The following is a 22,655-nucleotide window of genomic DNA, read 5'->3' on the forward strand; positions in this document are numbered from 1 at the left end:
GCTACCGCCGGCAAGTTCACCGGCGATGAGCTAGGGCTGTGCCGCGTCGAACGACACCGTCTCCCCTGCTTTCAGTCGATGACAAGTGGGCCTGGTTGACCGGTGGGCCCCGGTTGCCAGTGACTGGTATTAGAAAGCTAGTTCATTTAAATCCAGATCTGGTGTTGTTTTGTAATTTTTGTATCTTCAGTTTGGTAGCTTCAAAAATTGTGAAATAAATTTGTTAGTGTTCCTTAGGAAGTGTAGTATTTAGGAAAAATATGTTTTTAACATTTATAGTAGAAATTTTTTGAGATTTAAATAGGGATTTGAAATATGCTTTTGAATGCATTCAAATTTGTTTATTTTATATCTAGAGTTCTTGTGCTCCAAAAATTATGAACTTTTTGTGGTAAGCTAGTCTTAGGATATGTGAGCTCTGGTAAAAATTTGAAGATGAGTGCATGTGTAGATTTGTAGTTATAGATTTTTCTTTTATAATTGGGAGATCCTTGTGTAAATTTTTATAAATTATTTAGGAATCCAATACTCATGAAATTTGTTGGAGGGTATACTAGTAGTATATGGATGCTAAGAAAAATAGGAAATCTGTTGCTTGACACTTTTCAATAGGGTTTTCCATTTATGCTATTTCAAGCCTTGCTGCCTTATCATTTTTGTATAGGGTGTTCTACTGGGTAAAATGACATGAAATTTTTATAGTAGTCCTTTGATAGCATTAGTAAGGCACTGTAAATTTTTAAGAATTTTTGAAACACATCTGGTATATGTTTATTATTTAACCTAGATATCTAAATAAAATAATAAAGGAATTTAAATAAATAGTTTGGGCTTCACAATTATATTATCTTAAAATGTATTTGGTATGCTTAAACTGTTGGTAGATTTTATGTTGTCAAATTTTGAATGATTACATGAAGTAGAAGTATTGTTACTTTGTATTGCATATTGAATAGTTTCCAGATAGATTCTGGAGTTTGATGAGTTGCATGTTGAAAATGATATGTACTGTAAAAATGGTTAATAACAAAGTTGTAGAGAATTTGATAAGCTTTCCAGAAAGTCTAGGATCACTGTATTTGGATTAGTAGAACTCCAGTTATGAGTGAAACAAGTAGCTACTATTTTGTGGCAAAATCGATGCATTATGGAAGTAGATGATTAAATAATCGAGAAGAGATATGCACCTACTCAATAAACATGATGCACTTGTTAGCATATATGCATTCGTAATACTTATGCCACATTCATGCATCTAGGATCGGAGGAAGCGATCACATTGCTAGAATTCGAAGAAGCAGAGGAAGGGAATCAGCACGAGGATCCGCAAGCCAGCAGCTCCCGAAGGCGTGGAGCAGAACACTGAAGAGCTTCCGGAGTGTCCTGACCACCGCCCTACTTCCTTTCTGTGAGGCAAGCCCCAGAGCATTATAAGTCTCCCCGTAATTTACAAATGTTTACTTAAGTACTTATGATTGATGCATTAGGTTATAAGAGTTGAATGGAACCACTTGATGCATATAAATTCCTTGTCCAGATATTACACCTTTAACCGGTATAGGTCCAGGATCGGATATATGCTTAGCCATGCTTAGACTTGGTAGAAGTCAGGTGATGTCCTGTCACCTGCGAGATGTAGGTGGATACCGGAGCATGGTTGGCTATATCTGCTATCGTGGAACAGAACCATGGGGAAAAAGTAAATTGAGACCAGGACAGGAAGTTGGTAGAGAAGCAACAAGACATGGAGGTCTTGGGTGTGGATCTATCCCTGTCTATGTCGATTAAGGACCGTACCATTGTTGGCACTTCTGACAAGATTGAACGCATGCCTCTCACTTAGCTGGCCGGATAACTCATTCCGACCACAAAGCCAAGTAATTCAACTCAGGGCAGGGAACCGTTCTGTTGTGCGCTCCTTCCGGGGAACGATCAGACTGAGCCCAAGGGTAGGCTTGGCCTGAGCATCCTAGCATCTGGTGATCCAGATTGTGCGGCATGGTACGGACCCACGAAATGTGTACCTGAGTTGTACCAAAGGTGACCTAAGGCTATCGTGGCTGGTAGACCTGGGTTTGTGTTAGGAATAAATTCCCAGCTGGTTGAAAATGATTCGAATCGCCGTCTCTCCCGGATAGTGAGAAACTTGGCTAGTCCCAACATCGTAGCAACTATGTTATGAAACATGATGGTTCGGATGAATATGGAATTACAATACCTACTATGGTTACTATTGTATGCTTCTAAATGATATACCACATGTTTGGCATAGGATAGTTGCTAATCTAGAAGTGGATAGCTATAATTAACCTGATAAAGAAATTGTAACTGTACCATGATTCAATTGCTTTTACGCAAAAATGTTGTTGAGTTACGTCCACTTATACAGCCTTGCATAATCCTTGGAGTCATTTTATTTCTAGTTCATGACGGGTAAGTCTAGCTGAGTACCTTCTCGTACTCAGGGTTTATTTTCCCATTGTTGCAGATGGCACTGTGTATCATGGTTATTGCAAGAGTTGCTTCTATCCCACCGTGGATGAGGAGTAAGCCTTGGGCTAGGCTTCTTTATTAATTCCTATCCTTGCTTTTGTGGACCGTGATCTGATTTGGCACTATATCAACTATGTTGGAAACTTTAATTTCGAACTTAATTGCTTCCGCTTTATTTATCAAACTCGGTTTGTAATAACTTTTATTCATACTCTGATGATGAAATGTATCTGTGAACTTTATGTAATATGTGGCATGTATGTTGAATCATGTATGATCTTGGTTGTTGTAAATCGTTTATCGAGACCCGTTGTGGTACTCGACGGACTACTGGGTTTATATGGGTTCAAGTATGACAGTGCGACCGCTTGTGGGCTACCATTGTACTTGTACTCTTATAAATTGGTCAGTTCTGCGACACTCATGACCATGCAGGGTCATTCTACTCTAACTCATACACCGCAGCTGGGATACGACTGTTCTCGATCTCAATCTCCTCATCAGACTTGTGAAGTCAGGACACGTACTTTAGGGCCTCAGGTGAGCTCCTCAGTAGGCTTGGCTCCAGGTAAGGGTAGGGTAGGCATCTAGGTTGAGGCGAGTCGGGGCTAACTCAAACTCCTCTATCCTAGGCTTTGTCTTGCTACGAATCTCCTTGGGTAGCTGATCCCACATACCCTTCATCTCTCTGAGGCGCTTCCTATTAGACTTCTGCCAAGCCTACCATGTCCTCTCACACTTATCCTGTAGGTACTCAGGTCTACCTGAGTGCCTTGATCAGGTGACCCTGGTTGCAAACGGCCTTCTTCCTGAACTCCTCTAGCTCTTGAGTCATGGTCTTGTTCTGAGATTGGATCTTCAGCATATCAATCCCATTAGGATCTCTCTCTGTCTCCTCTAGTGGTTGAACTCAGGCCTTCTTGTCGTCCAACTCTCTCTGCAACTCCAAGACCTTGCTATCGAGGTAGCAGTTCCTGTTGCCCTAGGTTGGCTGCTTTGTCCTGTAGGTCAGCGACCTCAGATCTGTGGACCCCTTCACTGATGATTGAGCTCGTCCTGTAGCTTGGCAACTATCTCAAGTAGACTAGCCCTGCTCCTAGTGCTCCCTACGAGTCTCGCTCCTGGTACTCCCACAGAAGGGCCTAGGTCCTGACATCTCCTCTGCTCTAGCTAGGTCACGTACCTAGTCCTGCTCCTAGTAGGTGGATAGCTGAGACATAAAGGCATCTGTCCTCCTCAAGCAAGGATAACTCTGCCGGCTGCGAAACTCTGCTCACTGGGGGTAAGGCTGAGGTCGAGGGCCTAGGGAAGTAGACTAGAACTCTATCGTCTTCAGGTGCTCGTAGTGGTCCCTCATCACTCTACGAAGTGCCTTGTGTGAGATAGCTTGCAGTCCCTCCTCGACTGTGGCCTCTATCATCAACATCACCACCATCCACATCCTAAAGGAGAATGGCCAAAAAGGGTCAGGTGTCATCGGGGCTTACCATGCGAGGAGGGTGGCACCATTGATGACACCCATGCTTCCGTTATACATGATGGAGCCTTTGCATGAATGATCCCCAACTCCAAGATTGAGCAACAAACCAAGGAGGCGATGGAGCCTTTAGTGGGACGACACGGGTGCTGCCCTCGACTTCATCTACCCAGTGTCGGGGCATCCTCCGATGCGGCCGGAGCTAGGTTACGTTGTCTTCATAAGTTTCCTGTTTCTCTTGTCTTCTCTACAATTGATTTCCTGACCCCTCGAGACTAACTTTAAGAGGGGTGGGACTAGCCAAGGGACCTTATCCTCATGGATCACCTGGTGCCATTACCGAGGGATTCGGCCATGAGGATGGTGAATCACGCTAATGGCAAGTGCTTGAGGAAGGTGAAGGAGGACAAGAATAGGAAGAAACAGTGGAAGCTATAGGCAGTGGGAACAAGGGGAAGACACTAACAACAAGGATGACGATGACAATGGCGATGATGATGAGGTGATGGAGGAAGAAGAAATGGTAGCCGACAATATCGAGTAGTATAACCTAGAGAACGAGGATGCACTGATAGGCATCGCTTCGTCCTTGTAGGCGTCGAGACCCTTCCTATTCCATGGAGGACAGGGGACGTCTAGGGACTCAGCGGAGGCAGGGACGTACCGTCAGGCCTACCCTAGGAGCCAATAGAGTGGGGTGGCACTACCATCATGCTAGAGGTGCCAATGGAGGCGGGCAGCTCCACCATCGCACCCCAAGAGCCAATGGGAGCGGGCGAGCCCCTCTCCCCAGGAGCTACCAGGGGCGAGCCCCTTTGCCCAGGAGTAGGGGGTAGGCTCGAAATAGCCTTGTTCCGATGAGGCAGAGCAAGGGTTGGGGGTTCATCCCCCAAACTGCATCTACCACCCGACAACATTGAGGTGAGTTATCAATTCCTCTATTTTTCCTATTTTAGTCGAATCTCATCGTGACTTATGTTTTCCATCCCTTGCAGCGTCGGCAGGCATCGAAATCCTTTGGTGCTGGTGCCAAAGAAGAGCATCACCCTCCAATCCATTGGTGTCACACCCATTTCAAGTGAGAGCGGCGCTAGTGTGACCGCCGGTCAGGGCGCCATCCATGGTGGTGCCTATGCCCTCGGTGGGATGGGTGGACACAGGTGTTCAAGGGGCACCTTCGGTGGTCGTGGAGCAGCTGATGATGGCTGCCATACCGCTACCGATGGAGGGGTGGACGGGGCTGCCAACCACGCTCATGGCGCCGACCGTGGTAGGCGCAACGTAGCCGGTTGTGACCCCACCAATGTAGGTCGAGGTGGCGGTGGCCATGATAGATGGGTCACAGCCGGGCACAACCACAGCGTCGCCTGAGGCACCGACACGCCTCGTGCCATTGATGGCCCAAGCGACGACGTCTGGCATGGGCTGGATTGAGGGGGATGTAGTTGAGGGGTCCCTAGGAGTCGTGGTGCTGGGAGAGAGGTTGGCGTCTGCACCGCTAACCCCTTCCATCGTTGGAGGGGGTGTCCCGCTAGGGATGTCATGGCAATAGGGGTCAGCAGTGCTTGGAGATAGCGGGAAGTCAGTCCCTAACCCTGACGTCGATGGGTAGCGACTCGCCTACGTGGGGTGAGCCCCTGCTCTAGTGGATGAAGTCCATAGGATCCAGCAGTCGATGCTTTTCACCCTTGATGATGTCACAGAGAGCATGGAATAGGAGAGCCTCAACGTAGGGATCGCATCCATGCTTGATGCCCTAGACCATGCCATGGGTACATTGCACAATGTTGTTGTTCTCTCCGGTTGGGTATTGTTTGGTCCTGCTTCTTGCCCTTTTCTTCCTTTATATACTTTTTGTATCCTGACCATCAGTCTCCCTATAGTCCCTTATAGCTCATAGCCAGGGGAAATTGTGGTTCCTTGGTCCACAGAAGGAAGCCTAGGACCGGCTCATCGAGGAGGCGTGGCTAAATGGGGAGGTGATAGATCAGCTTGTTACTACCCAATAGAGGGTGGTCAAGCTGACTCCCCTTACCAAGGAGGTGTCCAATCTTCGATCACGGGTGCTTGAGGCCCATCAGGATGCTGACGAGGCCAAGAAGGTGTTCGAGGACCTATCGGCGAGGTCGTAGAAGGATGATGAAGAAGCCACTAGGGTTAGGAAGGAGTGGGATGAGTTGCTCCAGAAGGACACTGAGACTCGGTAGCAGATCCTTGACCTTCTAGGCATGGTTGAGAAGGAAAGGGATCTGAAGCTAGGGGCTGAGGAGACAATCCTGGCCCTAGAGAAAAGGGCAAGCGTAGAGGCCATGGCGGTCACTTGGCTACGCAAGGAGCAGGATGAGCTAATCCAAACCTGTGGAGAGGCTCTGCTCAGAATGCGGTGTGGCTCATGAGGAGCATGACTAGGCTTTCTGAGAGTATGACCAGGCCTAGCCAAGAGCATGACAATGCACAATAGAAGGTTAGCTCCCTCTAGGATGAGCTAGAAAGTGCGATGACCCAGAAGGTGGAGGCCAAGAGCATTTCTATCGGGATGGCTATGGATCTCACTGAGGTGATGAAAAATCTTTAGGCAGAGAGTGATGAGCTCGGTATCCTGAGCACTACCCTTGGAGTGGTCTGCGATGACCTTGAGGTGGCGCGGTTCAGAGGGGACTAGCTCGCTCGCTGCTTGTGCTGTCAAGATAATGGCTTGGGTGCACCAACTCAAGAGGAATGCCCTTCGTGCTGGGGTCAATCAGTCCTTTGCAATTGCTCATTCTCATTATGGAGACAGCATCGATCTAGAGGCAATGAGCCATGGCTACGGACCCAGTTATGAGGTCCACGAGCTGGAGGAGATGGAAACAGCAGTGGCTCCCCTTTCGTAGGACCTAGCAGACAAGATAGAAGGCATAGTTCTCCTCTGGAGGGGCTAGTTAGTTAAATAGGTTGGGTGGTTGTTTTTTTAATTAGCGAACAAGTTGCGACCCTTGTGTTTCATTTAAACAATCTTATTATTTCAGTTTGAACAAATTTGTTCTTTCTCCCTTTTTATGTGTAAAAAGGAGTTAATGTGTTTCTGACCCTTCCTGTTGTTAAGGCCGTAGAGCTCAATGTGTGGGTGGGAAACTCTGATCATGCTGGTAAACAAGAGTGTCATAACTGCTAGGGTGTAGGTTTCTTGCATCTAACCAGCCTTACTCAGTCATTCATTTCCGCAAACCTTGCCTCTAGGTTTTAATCGTGAGAAATGGTTGGGCGCGACGACTGTTTTACAAAGAGTATGTATATACCCTTATTAGGCCCCAAGTGAGACCTAACCCCTTGTCATTGCTAGGGTTAGGTTTCACTAAACATTGAGACAGTAGCATAACTAGTAGGAGAAAGCGTTTGTTGTTTTAGAAATGTTATTCTTAGTTTTTCGTACATACCGCCACCCTAGGATCTAAGCCATTGTTCTGTGACCGCACATTTAGTCTCCTTGCGAGTCCAACTTTCCTTGAGCCCCCACTGCATAGCGGGGGTCCGGTCGATGGTCAGCATATCTTTGTGATTGTCAACCCGTCTATGGTTTCCACAACCGAAGGGGTTGAGCTAATGTCACTTGCCTTGATGGCTCTAGTGACGCGCTCGGTGAGCTCGCTAACAGGCATGTCCGAGTGGAATCTACATCGATCATTCATGATGGGGTTGGCATAGCCCTCATGTGGCATTGCACTGCTCCTTAGCCCACCTCCTGGCAGATGCCTGAGTTGTTCTAGAGATCAACTCCGGTGGCCCACTAGCCTCCCCTCGATGGAGATTCTGTGGGCTTGGCTCGAGGTTGGGATCGAACAAGAAGGTTGAGATGACCTTGTCTGCTTCTGAGTGGTTGGGCAAAGGTCGCTGGGGCTCATCTGTGTTTACTCCCTTGGCTCTGTTTGACATGAGGCGGCCTCGAGCCCTTCATAGGCTAGGCCTTCGAACCTTGGTCGGTTATATTCCTGAGTTGGGGTTGGGCATCTTGAGCACCCAAGCCCCATTGGGCTCAGTAGGGGTCGGGCATGTTTTATGTGTCACCCTATCTATGATTTCCGCAACCAGAGGGGTTGAGGTAATGACACTTGCCTCGATGGCTTAAGTGTCGGTCTCAGCAAGCTCGCTAATGGTTATGTTCGTGTGGAATCTGGGTACGTCATTCATGATGGGGTCGGCATAGCCCTCATGTCTCATTCCTACTACTCCTTAACCCTGCCTCCTAGGTAGATGCCTGAGTTGTTCTAGAGACCGACTCAGGTGGCCTGCTAGTATCCCCTCGATGGAGATTCTATGGGCTTGGCTTGAGGTTAGGAACGAACAAGAAGGTCGAGATGACCCTGTCTGTTTTTGAGCGGGTCAGGCAAAGGCCGCTGGGGCTCATCTATGTTTTCTCCCCTAGCTCTATTCGTTGTGAGGCGGCCTCGATCCCTTCATGGGCCAGCCTTTCAAACCTTGGTCGGTCACCGCTCATATCGAATGAGACGAACTACCGCTTCATGGCGTGATGCAAAGCGTTGTGATGCAATAATTGCATATGCGATGCTTGGATGTATGAGAATGGATGAATGAATGCTCATGCACTAGGAGAGTAAAGTGGGGTTTGGTAAAGGTACCTCAATGGCTCGAGTGATGGGTTTAGGGAGCTCTTACCTGGATATGTTTGATTGGGATCCTAGGTGCATCGTTCGTGATGTAGTCGGCATCGCCCATATGGGGCATCTTGCTGCTCCTTACCCATCCCTCGATAGCGATCGAAGACATCCAATCGACTTGGGCGACCTACTAGACTCTCCTCGATGGAGATTCCGTAGGTGGGCCCCTCTAAGCCTTCCTAGGAAGGTGGAGGCTAAAGCTCGTGGTGAGATCAACAAACTCCGATCGCTCTGGTGAGCAAAAATGTCATAACCTTTGGGGCATAGGTTTTTTGTGGTCCGACTAGTTTTACTTAGCATTTGTTTCAACAAACCTTGCCTCTAGGTTTTAGCATGAGAAAGGGGTCGGGCATAGAGAATGTCTACCAAATAGACACTCTTGCCAACCCTCGAGTGAGGCCTGACCCCTTGTCGTTGCTAGTGTCAGGTGTCACTTAGAAATACAAAAGGGTCGGGCACTGAGAATGTCTACCGAATAGACACTCTCTTACCAGCCCCCGAGTGTGGCCTGACCCTTTGCCATTGCTAGGGTCGAGCATCACTTAGAGATACAAAAGGGTCAGGAACAAAGAATGTCTACTGAATAGACACTCTCTTACCAGGCCTCAAGTGAGAGAGAAACTAATATGAGAAAACGTGCATAAATTAAGGGTGACATATCTCTTGGTCGTAGCTCGAGCCATCCGATCAACTTTGGTGACCCGCTAGCATAGGACTTACCTTGATGGCTTGAGTGACGCAGTTTGAAGAGCTCTTACCGGATATGTCCAAGTGGAATCCTAGGTCCATCATTCATGATGGAGTCGGCATAACCCACATGGGGCATCCTACTGCTCCTTACCAGTCTCTCGCAGTGGCCCGAGCCATCTGACTAACTTGGGTGACCCACTGGCATAGGTCTTTCCTACAGAGATAGAAGATGAAATCATCCTCCCCAAGAAATTAGTTAGGCAGATAAGCCAGGCGCCGAGCTTGTATTAAGTGGACAAACTCTTAAATTTTGTTATGGACAAATAAATTTTTATCCCTTCACCCATTTTTGTATAAAAAGGTTAGTACATTCTGACCCTTTTCGTCGTTAACGCTTGTGAAGCTCAGGGTGCGGGTGAACAAACTTTGATCACACTGGTGAGCAAAAACGCGGTAGCCGCTGGGGTGTAGGTTTCTTGCAGTCCAACTAGTTTTACTCAGCATTTGTTTCCACAACCCTTGCTTCTAGATCTTATCATGAGAGAGGGTCAGGCACAGAGAACGTTTGCTAGGTGGACATACTCTTAAATGTGTTCTGACTCTTTTCATTATTTAAGGCCATAAAGCTCATGGTGCGGGTGAACAAACTCTGATCACGCTAGTGAGCAAAATCACCGTAACCACTGGGGCGTAGGTTTCTTGTAGTCCAACTAGTTTTACTCAGTGTTTGTTTCTATGACCTTCGCTTTTAGGTCTTAATGTGAGAAAGAGTCGGGCATAGAGAATGTCTACCGGATAGATATGCTCTTGTTAGCACCTGAGTGAGACCCGACCCTTTGTCGTTGCTGGGGTCGGGTGTCACTAAAGATCGTGGAGTTGATAGCAAAACTGATAAGAGAAAGTGTTTGTATATTAAGGGTAAAAGCAACATAGTTGTTCGATGTTCCAGGCATTGACAAAGACCTCGCCGTCGATGGTCTTGAGCTTGTAAGTGCCTGGTCGGAGCACCTCCACAATGACGTATGGTCCCTCCAACGGTGGAGAGAGCTTGTGGCAGTTCTTGTTGCTCTAGATGAGGTGGAGCACTAGATCCCCAACATTGAAGGCCTGACCCTGCACTCAATGGTTGTGGTACCAGCGCAATGCTTGCTTGTACTTGGCTAAGCGAAGGAGGGCAATGTCACGCACTTCATCTAGCTGGTCCATGGCATCCTCAAGGGCGCCTTGGCTCCCTATTTATCGTATGCCTAGACCCTTGGTGCTCCATTGTCAAGGTCAGTCAAGAGGATAGCCTTAGAACCATAGATCATGAAGAATGGTGTGTAGCCAATGGCCTAGCTAGGGGTTGTCCTCAGGCTCTAGACTACCGCGGGAAGTTCCACGACTTCGTCGTCCGCCAAACTTATTAAACCGGTTGAAGATCCTAGGCTTGAGGCCTTATATGATAATGTTGTTTGCACACTCAACCTACCTGTTTGTGCAGGGGTGCGCCATGGTGGCCCAATTGACACAGATGTGGTATTCATCGTAGAATCAGAGGAACTTCTTTCCTGATGAACTGCGTGCCATTGTCTGTGATAATAGAGTTTGGGACTCCAAAGCTGATGGACGATGTCAAGGAAGAACAACATGGCTTGCTCATACTTGATTGCAGAGATTGGTCAAGCCTCTACCCACTTTGTAAACTTGTCTATGGTGACAAGCAAGTGCGTATAGGCCCAGGGCATGCTCCTGAGAGGTCCGATGAGATTGAGCCCCTAGACCATGAATGGCCATGTGATAGGGATCATTTGGAGTGCTTGGGCCATCAAGTGGGTCTACCGAGCATAGTATTGACACCCTTCATAGGTGCGCACAATCTATTCAGCATCAGCTACTAGGGTCGGCCAGTAGAAGCCCTGTCGGAATATGTTTCTGACTAGGGTCCTAGACGCAACATGGTGACCGTAGACCCCACTATGGACATCGCTAAGCAACTACTTCCCTTGTTCGACGGGGATGCAGCACTATAGGATCCTGGTGTGGCTTTACCTATAGAGTTTGCCCTCAATAAGGACAAAGGACTTGGCGCAATGCATGAGCCACCGAGCCTCCATTTTGTCCATCGGCAATGCCTCACGAAGGAGTTAGTCGAGGTAAGGTGTCCTCTAGTCGGTCAGAGGGTCAGGCTCTATTGCTGGATCCTTGTCAAGCTCCATGACTTCAGGGTCAGATGGAGCCGATGGCTAGTTAGCCCCCAAGCCCAGGGCAGGTGGCCCATTACTGGCTTGTTTTGGCTCCTCATAGCAGACCGAGGGCTTATACTAATCGCTAGCAAAGACGCCTATCGGCACCAGCTCTTGACCGGATGCCATTTTCTCTAGCGCGTTGGCCACCTCATTGAGACACCTTGGAATGTGATTGAGCTCGAGACCATTGAACTTGTCCTCTAGCTGGACAACTTTTTGGCAATATGCAGCCATCTTGGCATTGTGGCAGCTTGTTTCCTTCATGACTTGGTCGATGACCAGCTGGGAGTCGCCCTGGACGTCAAGCCATCAGATACCCAACTCGATGGCGATGCGTAGGCCATTGATGAGTCCTCATACTCGGCCACATTATTGGAGGAGGGAAATGGAGGTGAACCATGTACCTCATGCATACCCCAAGGGGCAAAACAAAGACTAGCCTCGTGCCAAAGCCTTTCTTCATCAGCGATCCATCCAAGTACATCGTCCAGTTCTCTTGGTCAACGATCGCTTGCGGCATTTGGATCTCAGTCCACTCTGCAACAAAATCAGGCAGCACTTGGGACTTGACAGCTGTCTAGGGGGCATACGAAATGCCTTGACCCATCAGCTCATGTGTCCACTTCACGATTCTTCCTATGGCATCCTAGTTTTGGACAACCACGCCAAGGGGGAAGGACATCACAACCATCACCGGAATGTGACTCGAAGTAGCGATGCAACTTCCTCTTAGCGATAAGCACGGCATATAGGAGCTTCTAGATTTGGGGTAGCGGGTCTTGGAATCGGACAAGATCTCACTAATGAAGTACGTGGGATGCTGCACTTTGAGGCATGTCCCTCTTCTTCTCGCTCTACCACCAGGGCATCGCTGACCACTTGCGTGGTGGCCACAATGTAGAGTAGAAGCGGTTCTCCATTGGTTGGAGGGACTAGGATCGGGGCCTTCAGTCAAAAGCTAGTTGACCATGTCAAGTGCCTCCTGGGCCTCGGGTGTCCATTCGAAATGGTTGGCCTTCTTTAGGAGCCAATAGAGGGGGAGACCTTGTTCGTCGAGGTGCGAGATAAAATGGCTGAGCATGATGAGGCACCCTGTAAGTCACTGTACACCCTTCGTGTTCTGAATCGGGCCCATCCTCATGATGCCCAAGATCTTTTTTGGGTTGGCTTCGATGCCACGGCTCAGAGAGGATAAAACCCAATAGCATACCCCTTGGGACCCTGAAAACACACTTCTTGGGGTTGAGCTTAATGTCAGTTTGCTTAGAGTTTCATGAAGGTCTGCTCTAGGTCAGCTATTACCTAGTCAGCCCATTTGGACTTGACCATGATGTCATCCACATAGGCCTCAACGGTTCACCCGATGAGGTCCCCTGAAACACTTGAGCATACAATGCTGGTATGTAGCCCTACGTTTTTCAGACCAAACAACATTGTGACATAGCAAAACGATCTGAATGGGGTGACAAAAGATGTCACAAGCTAGTTGGACTCTTTCATCATGATTTGATGGTACCTAGAGTACGCATCAAGGAAGCAAAGGGTTTCACACCCTGAGGTCGAGTCGACTACTTGGTCTATGTGTGGCAAAGGAAGCGGATCCTTTGGACATGCTTTATTGAGACCTATGTAGTCAACACACATTCTCCATTTCCCACTCTTCTTTTGTACAAGAAGGGGATTGGCTAACCACTCAGGGTGGTATACTTCCTTGATGATCCCGACCACCAAAAGCTTCATGATTTCCTCATCGATGGCCCTACACTTCTAATCGTTGATGCCTGGCCTGATCTTCAAGGCATGCTTGGTGACTTCTCTTGGAATGCTTGGCATATCCAAGGGTCTCCATGCAAAGATGTCTCTATTGACATGGAAGGAAGTCGACAAATGCGCTTTCCTATTAGGAGGAAAGCTCAGGTGCCAATGCACACCACTTTGCCCCTAGAGCCACTGGGGTCTATGAGGACCTCCTTGGCGCCCTCTGTAGGCTTGAAAGACCCAATGGACCAGTTTGGGGTTGGGTGCTTCTTCGACCACCTCCTTCCTGATGGCCACAAGTTCTTTGGAGGCAACAATTGCTACGACATGTTCATAGCACTCAACCTCGCACTCGTAGGCCTCCTGGAAGGAGGTGCTGATGGTGATGACCCCACATGGACTCAACATCTTTAACTTTAGATAGGTGTAGTTGGGGATAGCTACGAACTTCGCGTAGCATGGATGTCCTAGGATGGCATGGTAGGTTCTGTGGAACCTGACCACCTCGAAGGTAAGGGTCTCCATCCTATAGTTGGTTAGATCCCCAAAGGTGATGGGCAGATCGATCTACCCAAGTGGCACAACCTATTTTCCTAGTGCGGTGTTGTGGAAAGGTGCTCCGGTTGGCTGGATGCACGCTTGATCGATGTCCATGGCATCGAGCGTTTCAGCGTACATGATGTTGAGGCCATTGCCTCCATCCATCAGCACCTTGGTGAGCAAGCTTAATGCCGATGACTAGGTCAAACATGAGTGGATATCTTTCTGGTTGTGGGATGCTTTCCAGGTGGTCGGTCTGATCAAAGGTTATGGTAGACTCTGACCATGGGAGGAAGGTAGGTGTGGCCGGCTCATCCATGTAGACCTCACGGCATGCAAGCTTCTGGCAGTGCTTGGAGTCGTAGGCCGCTAACCCTCTAAAGATCATGAGGCAGCCATCCAACATTGCAAAGCCACCATCCTTCCCCTCGGCATTGTTTGTGGCTAGCTTGGGGTCCCCCTATGCTCCCCCTTGTTAGAGCCTCCGGACAAGAACCACCTTATTAGGCTATAGTCCTTGTATAGATGCTTGATGGGGAAGGCATGGTTTAGGCATGGCCCTTTGAGTAGCTTCTCAAAGTGGTCTGAGGTGCCCTCGATGGGCTTCTGACCCCCCCTCATGCCGCTACTTGTTCTTCTTCTTGTTGGGACGGTTGGAGGCACCTTCGCTAGCGTCGTCGTCCCTAGAGGCAGTTCGAAGATCCCTCTGACCGCCTCCTTGCCTAAGGCATGGCTGGTGGCGATATCAAGGAGCTCCTTGGTGGTTTGTGGTCCCTTAAATCCTAGCTTATCAATCAGGTACTTGCAACTAGTCCTAGACAGGAAATATCCTATGACATCGATGTCGACAACTTTGGGTAGCCCGTTGCACTGTTGGAAGAAGCACCTGGATGTACCCATGAAGGGTTTTCCCAAACTTTAGTTGATAGTTTTGAGATCCCAAGGGTTCCTAGGATGTATGTACCCTAGAAGTTTCCCACGAAGATCTCTTTTAGGTCCGCCCAACTTTGGATTTGGTTGGGCAGAAGGTGTTCCAACCACGTTCGCACTGAATCAACCAGGAACAATGGAAGGTTGTGGATAATGAAATCGTCATTATTCACCCCATTGGCTTGACAAGCAAACCAATAATCCTTGAGCCATAGTCCTAGGATTTGTTTCCCTAGAGTATTTCGGGATGTTGGTTGGTGTTTGGTACCTTGGTCGGAAGACGGCATTAAGGATGTGTCGGCCAAAGGTCTAAGGTCCCAGCAAGTCGATGCTCAGGCTTCAGTCCTCACCGCTTCATAGCATCCACTAGGACAAGGGTGGTAACCATGGCTAGCCCCTCCCTTGCATTGCAACACGCACACCTATGGGCATCGATGGTGTCATGCGCGTCATGGTTGCGGCCGAGATGCTCACGCACCGGGATGGCAACACGCGGCTTGCCGCCTTGCCATGCTTGGTGGACTAACACATCCTTGTTAGGTCATTGTGAGGGCATGCGCTGGCTGGTGTCTAGCTTGTGTCATCGAGACAGCGAGCTCTTGACCTACTGCGCCATGGCATGCTCAAGTAGCATGCGAATCTTGTGATGGGCCCAACGATCAATGGGCGTCATAGGCCCCAGAAGCCCCTAGAGCAAGGCCGCCATAGCAGCAATGTTCTGGCTCGCTCAGGTGAAGTGTGGAGGGGCTTCATCTTGCTCGAATGATCAATCTAGTTCATGTCATGGGCCACGGTGTGCATGCGCCCACCATCTCCATGGCACTCGATCTCTGGCTTAAGCTTTGCGCATTCCTGCTCGAGTGAAGTCGAGCTTCCTCAAGCTCTTGGTGCCAGGCCTTTAGCTACTCCACCCTCAGGTGAGGTGGGGCCCATGCATCCCCGTCATGCTCGTCGTTGAGGTCATTTGTTGGGGTAGACTCTCCCTCATGAATGCTTTTGACTGTGTCGCTCAGGGGTACCCGCCATGAAACATTCATGTGAGGGGTAATGGCTCCCCATGCTAGGAGTTAGAGTTGGAGGGTGACTCCATTTATCCCCCGAGGAGGTCAGGTAAAGACTTTGTGACATATTTGGTCATCCCCATGAACTCAGTTGTTCGTAGGGGATGAAGGCATGCGTTGCGCCATAAGGTGGCCAATGGTCTCTGTAGCATTGTGGAGATCGGATGGGAGCACTATTGGGGTGCTACAGATGAGGTATTCTAGGGAGAGCGACTCTCCTCCTACAAGATGCATCATGACTGTTGGCGAACAAGAAGGTGAGGTGGTGTAGGTCCTCCCAAGATTGTTAGGGTCTAGGAAGGCGCTGAGCTGGCACTCTAACCTCTCATAGTCGAAGCTGAGGAGCTGATCGCTGCTAGGGGCCGTGTGCCTCCATTGCATCTAGCTGTAGCTCCTCAAGCGCCTTAGTGATCATGTCGAGGCTAGCAGAGTGGAGAGGTTGGATGGCGGCGAGACCCTGCGCCAACCCTCCCTCCGTTGTGACAATGAAGTCTTGGTTCCCAAAGCACATGTGCACACCTAGGACCCAGCTGACAGCCGTGACTAGCCATCCAAGGCCTAGTGTGGATGTCGAGATGCATAAAAGGCCCCTACCTGGCATGCCAACTGTTAGTGTTTTGAGTTACTATCGACAAGTAAATTTCTAGTATTGCACATCTAGCTCGGATGGTGTGCTTAGAGGACACAAGGTTTGTACTAGTTTGAGCAGAAAGTCCCTACGTCTAGTTTGTCGCTGCTGCTCATGATACTAGCACTAAAAGTTTGTAGTAGGGGTTACAAATAGGTGAGAGAGGGAAAGGATCCCAAGCCTCAGGTGAAAGGAGTGAACGGGTGCTGAGAGCTCAATTGCTGCTCAGTCGTGTGTTCGTGTAGTGCTCTTATGTTGATCTAGATCTAGTCTCGATGGGTCAATCTGATGGGATCAGATCAAATTTCCCCCATTCATGGGATGCCCTGCTTTCCCTTTTATAGGCCTAGGGAAAGCATAGGTTACAACAAAGGAAAAGAGAAGAACTTGAGAGATAAGAAGGCTTTAGGATTGTCGGGTCCTTCTTCTCCTTCATGCAGGTCGTGCCGATCCTGTAGATGTCAATAGGGATAGCTCCACATCATGGCCCTATCCATCACTGGTGCCATGTGTAGGTGTCTTCTACCAGTCATGGCATTCCATCCCTTCCTAGCAGATGTTGTGGTGAACTGACCCGCCTATCATCATTCATAAGAGGTTTAGGCTAAAAAGTACTAGCACGCCTGACCCTATTCTTGATGTGAACCCTTAGGTATGGCCCGTTATGGCCATGGGTTACATCGAGGCATGCCAGTCTCTTCCTTGGTGTAAGAGTTTTGACCCAGGCCCATACGCTTGGACCTAGAGTGGTTGGCGGTGGTATGGGTCCCTGTCAGGTGAGACTGAAGCCCGTGGCCTCAGGGTCGAGTGAGGTGGAGCACAAACCCAAGAGTCGGGCAAGACGAAAGCCCGTGGCCTCAGGGTCGGGCTGAGGAGGAGGCCGCACCCTCAGGGTCAGGCGAGGCGAAAGCACAAACCCAAGGATCAGGCAAGGTAGAGCACAAACCCAAGGGTCAGGCGAGGCAAAGCCCAGTGCCCTTGGGGTCAGGCAAGGTGGAGCCCATGGCCTTGGGGTCAGGCGAGGCAGAGCCTACCCCCAGAGGTCGGGTGAGGCAGAACCCGCAAACCTAGTGGTCGGTTGGAGCTAGTCGCGCTCTTGACTGCTCGGATGAATCAATGTTGATGACCATTAACTTCTCCTCTTCAGGTACCCTAGTATTGGTCCTCGATATGCCTCTAATGAATATAGGAAGTTACCCACATGTTACTCACACTTAGTAACTTCTCTTGTTTACCCTATACGTGCATGCAGTTACTCTTTCTAACAAGAGAGATGCTTTGCCAGCCATCTTGTCGACAACAAGAGTAACACTTTGCCGACTTCAAGGAGGCAACACCAGTGACGTGGACTCTCCCTTTCCCTTCCCTGATTTGGTAAGTGACTGCTATTTCTTGATCTAGATTATTACCAGCAAGTTAAGACATGAAATCTATTATTTTTTCATTGATTTCATCTATTCATCTTGGAAAAAACCATGCATGTGCATAGGGTACCATAGTGTAACTAGCACATGACAAATCATGCATGTGCACAGTCATGTATTTTGGGATGATTGGTGTAGCACAAGAATATCATGTATTGGTAATAGTATATCAATTGTGGAATAGAGGAAGTTATTATTTTTGTGTTAACATAAATTTATGAGAAGAGATGGCCAGACAACACTGCCTCCCCAGATCTCGGCTTCGTATATGACGATGGATTCTATCCAATGTTGTCGTATGCAGAGCACCCATATCCAAGCATAGTAAGGAACATGGTTTTAGTAAAACAATATGTTTTAAAGACACCTACACATATATCTTTTTCCTAAAATATATGATTCTTAAATTTATTATAGACAATTCAACCACTCTAATGGTTCGAAGAGACACTCTCAAAGTTAGGTGTTGATGGTATCAATGTTGAGACAATCCCTACTATATATAGGGTGCCTAGCAATGTTGAATTACCTTTTTATCGAACCTAAGTGGGGTGACCTTGGTCACTGTCTACAAATTAGGGAGACGGGCAGGCCCCAACCCTACCAGATTATGGTAGAAAAAATGCGGTGCTGCAATGTTTAAGGGTGCTTATGACTTTTAGGGACAAGATTTCATCATTCTCCTCCATGCTGATAAGAGCTTTGGAAGATGGTGTCCGTCATGATGTGGCAGGTCTTTGCGCAATGATGGCTCAACAAAACCAATATGATGTGCTAACCTCGAAGTGAATCTCATAGCACATACCTATATTAATTTATTGGTATGTCTATATGCATGGTTCTCATATCCATTTTTTCAACACTTATAGGTTGAGGAGTATGACTTAACCTTTGCAGCTTGTAGCTTTGAAGCCATTCTAAACTAGGCATTGGCTCAATTGGGTCCTTATGAGTGTCAATTTGATGGCCCAACGCCACTACACATGGATTCCAAGAACATGTGCTTGTGACAAGGGTATCAGCATCTCCATGACATTTGCTAATAGTCATTGGTGGACCTTGTGCTCGAACTTGTAGAGCAAGGGAGAGTGCACTAGTAAATACACTGCTCTACATCACTAAGGGCTCCTTTGGATACTGTGGTGGAAAAGGCATGTGGGTTTGAGCCCCCAAGGGGAATTCTCCACTGCACCTGCCACCCCTGCCCCCCAGGAGATGGAATTCCCTTGGGGAAAAATTACCGACCACCGTTTGGGAACCACCGGGATACAAATCCCGGCCAGACAAAAAATATTCAAAAAAATCAAAAAAATGAAGATTTCAAAAATACAAGAGTCCATAGGTTCATCTCACAGTTGGTCATCACCATTGGCTTTAGATGAGTGTGTTAAGCAACCTAAGAAAACATAAAAGAGTCCATAGGTTTACAACAAAAGTACATATTACATTAATCTTGCTGCATAACCAGGGAGAATTAACAATTGTCTTGGCATAACTACACTACACTCTATCCCTCACAACCAGCATCAGCAAGCTAGAGCATATAGAATCTGCCCTGCAATTGGATGGAGAAAAATCACTATTAGTCGATGCAATGTAATATTTATAAAATGGTGCAATGTAAACCCAGACTGAAGCTAATTCAGATACTTAAGAAATACAACTCATCTCCAGAAAAAGCTGCACCGTAAATCCTACCAAACAGTGAAATGCATAATATTGGAGCTAATGAACTATTTTGATATCGAATCACCAACTACCAAATTTAGACCTCTCGTTGGTAAGACATCATCAAATTGTCCAAGCCGCATTATTGAGCAGTTCTAGTACATCTGTTTTCTGCCGCACCAGAAGCTCTGGTCTGACAATAATTGAGTACTAGCGAATTTGGTAATGGAGAGATTTGCCTAAGATCAGGCTTATGTGCCTAGCTAGCTTAACTGTCTCCTAGTTTAGAGTGGGATTCTATGAGAAATAAGTTACAGATACTAGGGACCAGTTGTTAAGACATAAAGTGCTGAAATAAATCTAGATAAACGCTAATAATAAGAACCTTTGCCAACTACTACTACATCACTAGAAAGATTTCTAAGGAAAAAAGGTAAGTCTGAAGATTGTGCCTCTAGCATATCCAACGCACCCTAGAAAGAAGAGAATAATAGATGAAAGAAATGTGGGTGTGGGGGGTTGAAACCACCGCACCTTGTCTCGTGGATTCTTCTCCATTTATTCCATACAGAGGATTAAGACATTGATATTTGTCTATTGGGTGGGTGCTATAGCATATAGTTGTATACCCATGCAATGCAAACCATCTACTGATAATTTAGTAGAGTTTATAATTTAAAATGAGTTCCTTCTGTAATTTTGCTTCACATATTTTCCTTATCCAAAAATAGTGGCTTTAGAGTCTCAGTCCTCAAAAGTCAATAGGCACTCCAAAGTAGGTAGTCACAAGAACAGTAAACTTACCTTTGGAGCAATCTCACCCTTGATCCACAATAGGCGAACTCTTGGGTTTGTGAAGTTGATAAAAATTTCTCTGTTCACCTCACACTTCATGATGCTTGTTGCTTGTGCCTTCTCTTCATCTGAGAGCTCTTCCATGGATTCCAGAAGATCCATACACTTCTTGATAGAATAGTCACCTTTACTTGTTTCATCTAGTGATTCCACAAAAGTTTTGCTTTGCTTTATCTTGTGGTCCAAATAGCCTTGTTGAACTACAGCAATGCTTCTCTTTTTCCCACTTCCTAATCCCTTTTGTCCTGAACAAGCAGAGGTCTATAGGTTCACTTTATGCCCTATGATCATCCATACTTGCAGAGAAAGGGTTCATGCTGCTATCTAGACCATCTATGTCACTTGCATTGACATGTTGAGTGGAAGACGGTGGGTGCAACTCAAGTGGCTCCGTTTATGTGAAATTTAATTCACCTGTTGCAATGCTTCCTGATTCATGTGGATAAATAAACTCAAGTCACATGAATGTCCCAAAAATATTAGCAAACAAGGATAGTAGTAGCAGGAAAGCTACTACTGTATAGAACACACATTGAAATAAAAAGTTATGATCTTCTAGGTGAAGCAGGGTGCTATCTAGCCTCTGACCCTCACTTGAATGATTTCAGAACTCAAGTCTAGATAGGGTAAATCAGTGGCTTCTGATTGCTGCATAGAAAGTCTAAGCAACTCAAAAAAATTGACATATTGTTAGATACAAGTCTAAGCATAATGTCTAGCACCTTATCATTATAACATAAACTCCTAGCCTATGGAAGAATAAATCAAGCAATCTAGAGGAACTAGAGATGAAGAACAAATCAAGCAATTTAGAGGAACTAGAGATCAAACAAAGCAAGTGAATATATGTATTTTTCATCTACCCATTTGGACAATTGCCTTTTCCAATTTGTTCAACACATAGTTCACAGAATATATGTGTGTTTCCTTCACTTGTCTAATTTTCCTTGTCAAAACGGTTCTATTACAGAAAATAGTTCTATCATCAAGAAAAGATCATCTATTACATGAAACAATTTACACATAAAGATCTGATAAATTAAATTGTTACTATTGCAAGCACACATGCGGGATGGTTATTTTTGTAGCAGCATATATAACAATTGGAGCTCTGGGCCTCAACTTTGGATTTTTCAAAAAAAATAGCATGCTGGATGGTTACTATTGCAAGCACACATGCTCGGGAATGCACTATGCAATTTGATTATTGAAGCTCAGGAAGTAGTAGCTAGTTTTGTTTAGCATATGCATACATAAGCTAATAAAACACACATGCTTGGATTATTGCAGAACTACCAGCAGCAGGTAGATATGGCTAGGCATCAGAAGATGACAACCAAACCACGCATTATCCGATATACATACGCCTAACCAAAGAAAAGGTAGCAGACTCATATGTACCGCTCCAGCATTAACAAACAAACACATATCAAGATTCCAAATCTTCAGTAAAGAAAACATACTGAACAATTGCACAGCTGCAGTAGTCTAATAAAAAGCTATCTCAAAACAAATGCTAGTAGCTCAAAAAATCTAAACACTAAACACTACTATAGGACAGGTAAAAAAGCTATCTGCAATAGTAGCTGAAGTAAAAAGTTTACCTTCAAACACTTTCTCACACTCATGATACAAAGGAAATGCTTTTGCTTGGAATTTCTTAAGCCTTGGATGATCCTAGCAAATGCAAACTAAAGTTAGCAGCATAGTAACAAGCTAAATTATCTAGCAAGTGAAATGATCTTACAACATACATCAATAAGTTTCTTCCATTTATCTGGTAAAGCATTGATCATGCACAAAGAATCATTCTAGCCAACCCCACTTTCCTTAATCCCGGCCTGAATGGCCTTGTAGTTTCCTTTAATGTCCTTCTCCTTGTCTTGAATCTGTGCCTTCAAAAATCCAGCGGATGGAAACTTCTCATTGAAATGCTTTATGATACTTCTCCATCCTTCAGGTGACCAACCATATTGGCCCTTAAACCTTTCATGATTGTGTTCTTGAAGTACATCATGAAGTCCTTTCTCATAATTAAAGCTCCATGATGCTCTTGAGCTTTGTCCTTTAGTCATAGCTAGAGTTTACAAAAATAACATTCAAACATAACTGTAATAGTTTGGCGACATATAACAAAACTCACATAGATAGGAAGTCATAAACATAGATGTTTTATACAATAGCACATTGGCATGTTCAACATTTATTACATAACACACTACAAAATAATCTTCATGCTCTACGACTT

The sequence above is a fragment of the Miscanthus floridulus genome, chromosome 13 (genome assembly GCF_019320115.1).
Source record: "Miscanthus floridulus cultivar M001 chromosome 13, ASM1932011v1, whole genome shotgun sequence".
Lineage (NCBI taxonomy): Eukaryota > Viridiplantae > Streptophyta > Magnoliopsida > Poales > Poaceae > Miscanthus > Miscanthus floridulus.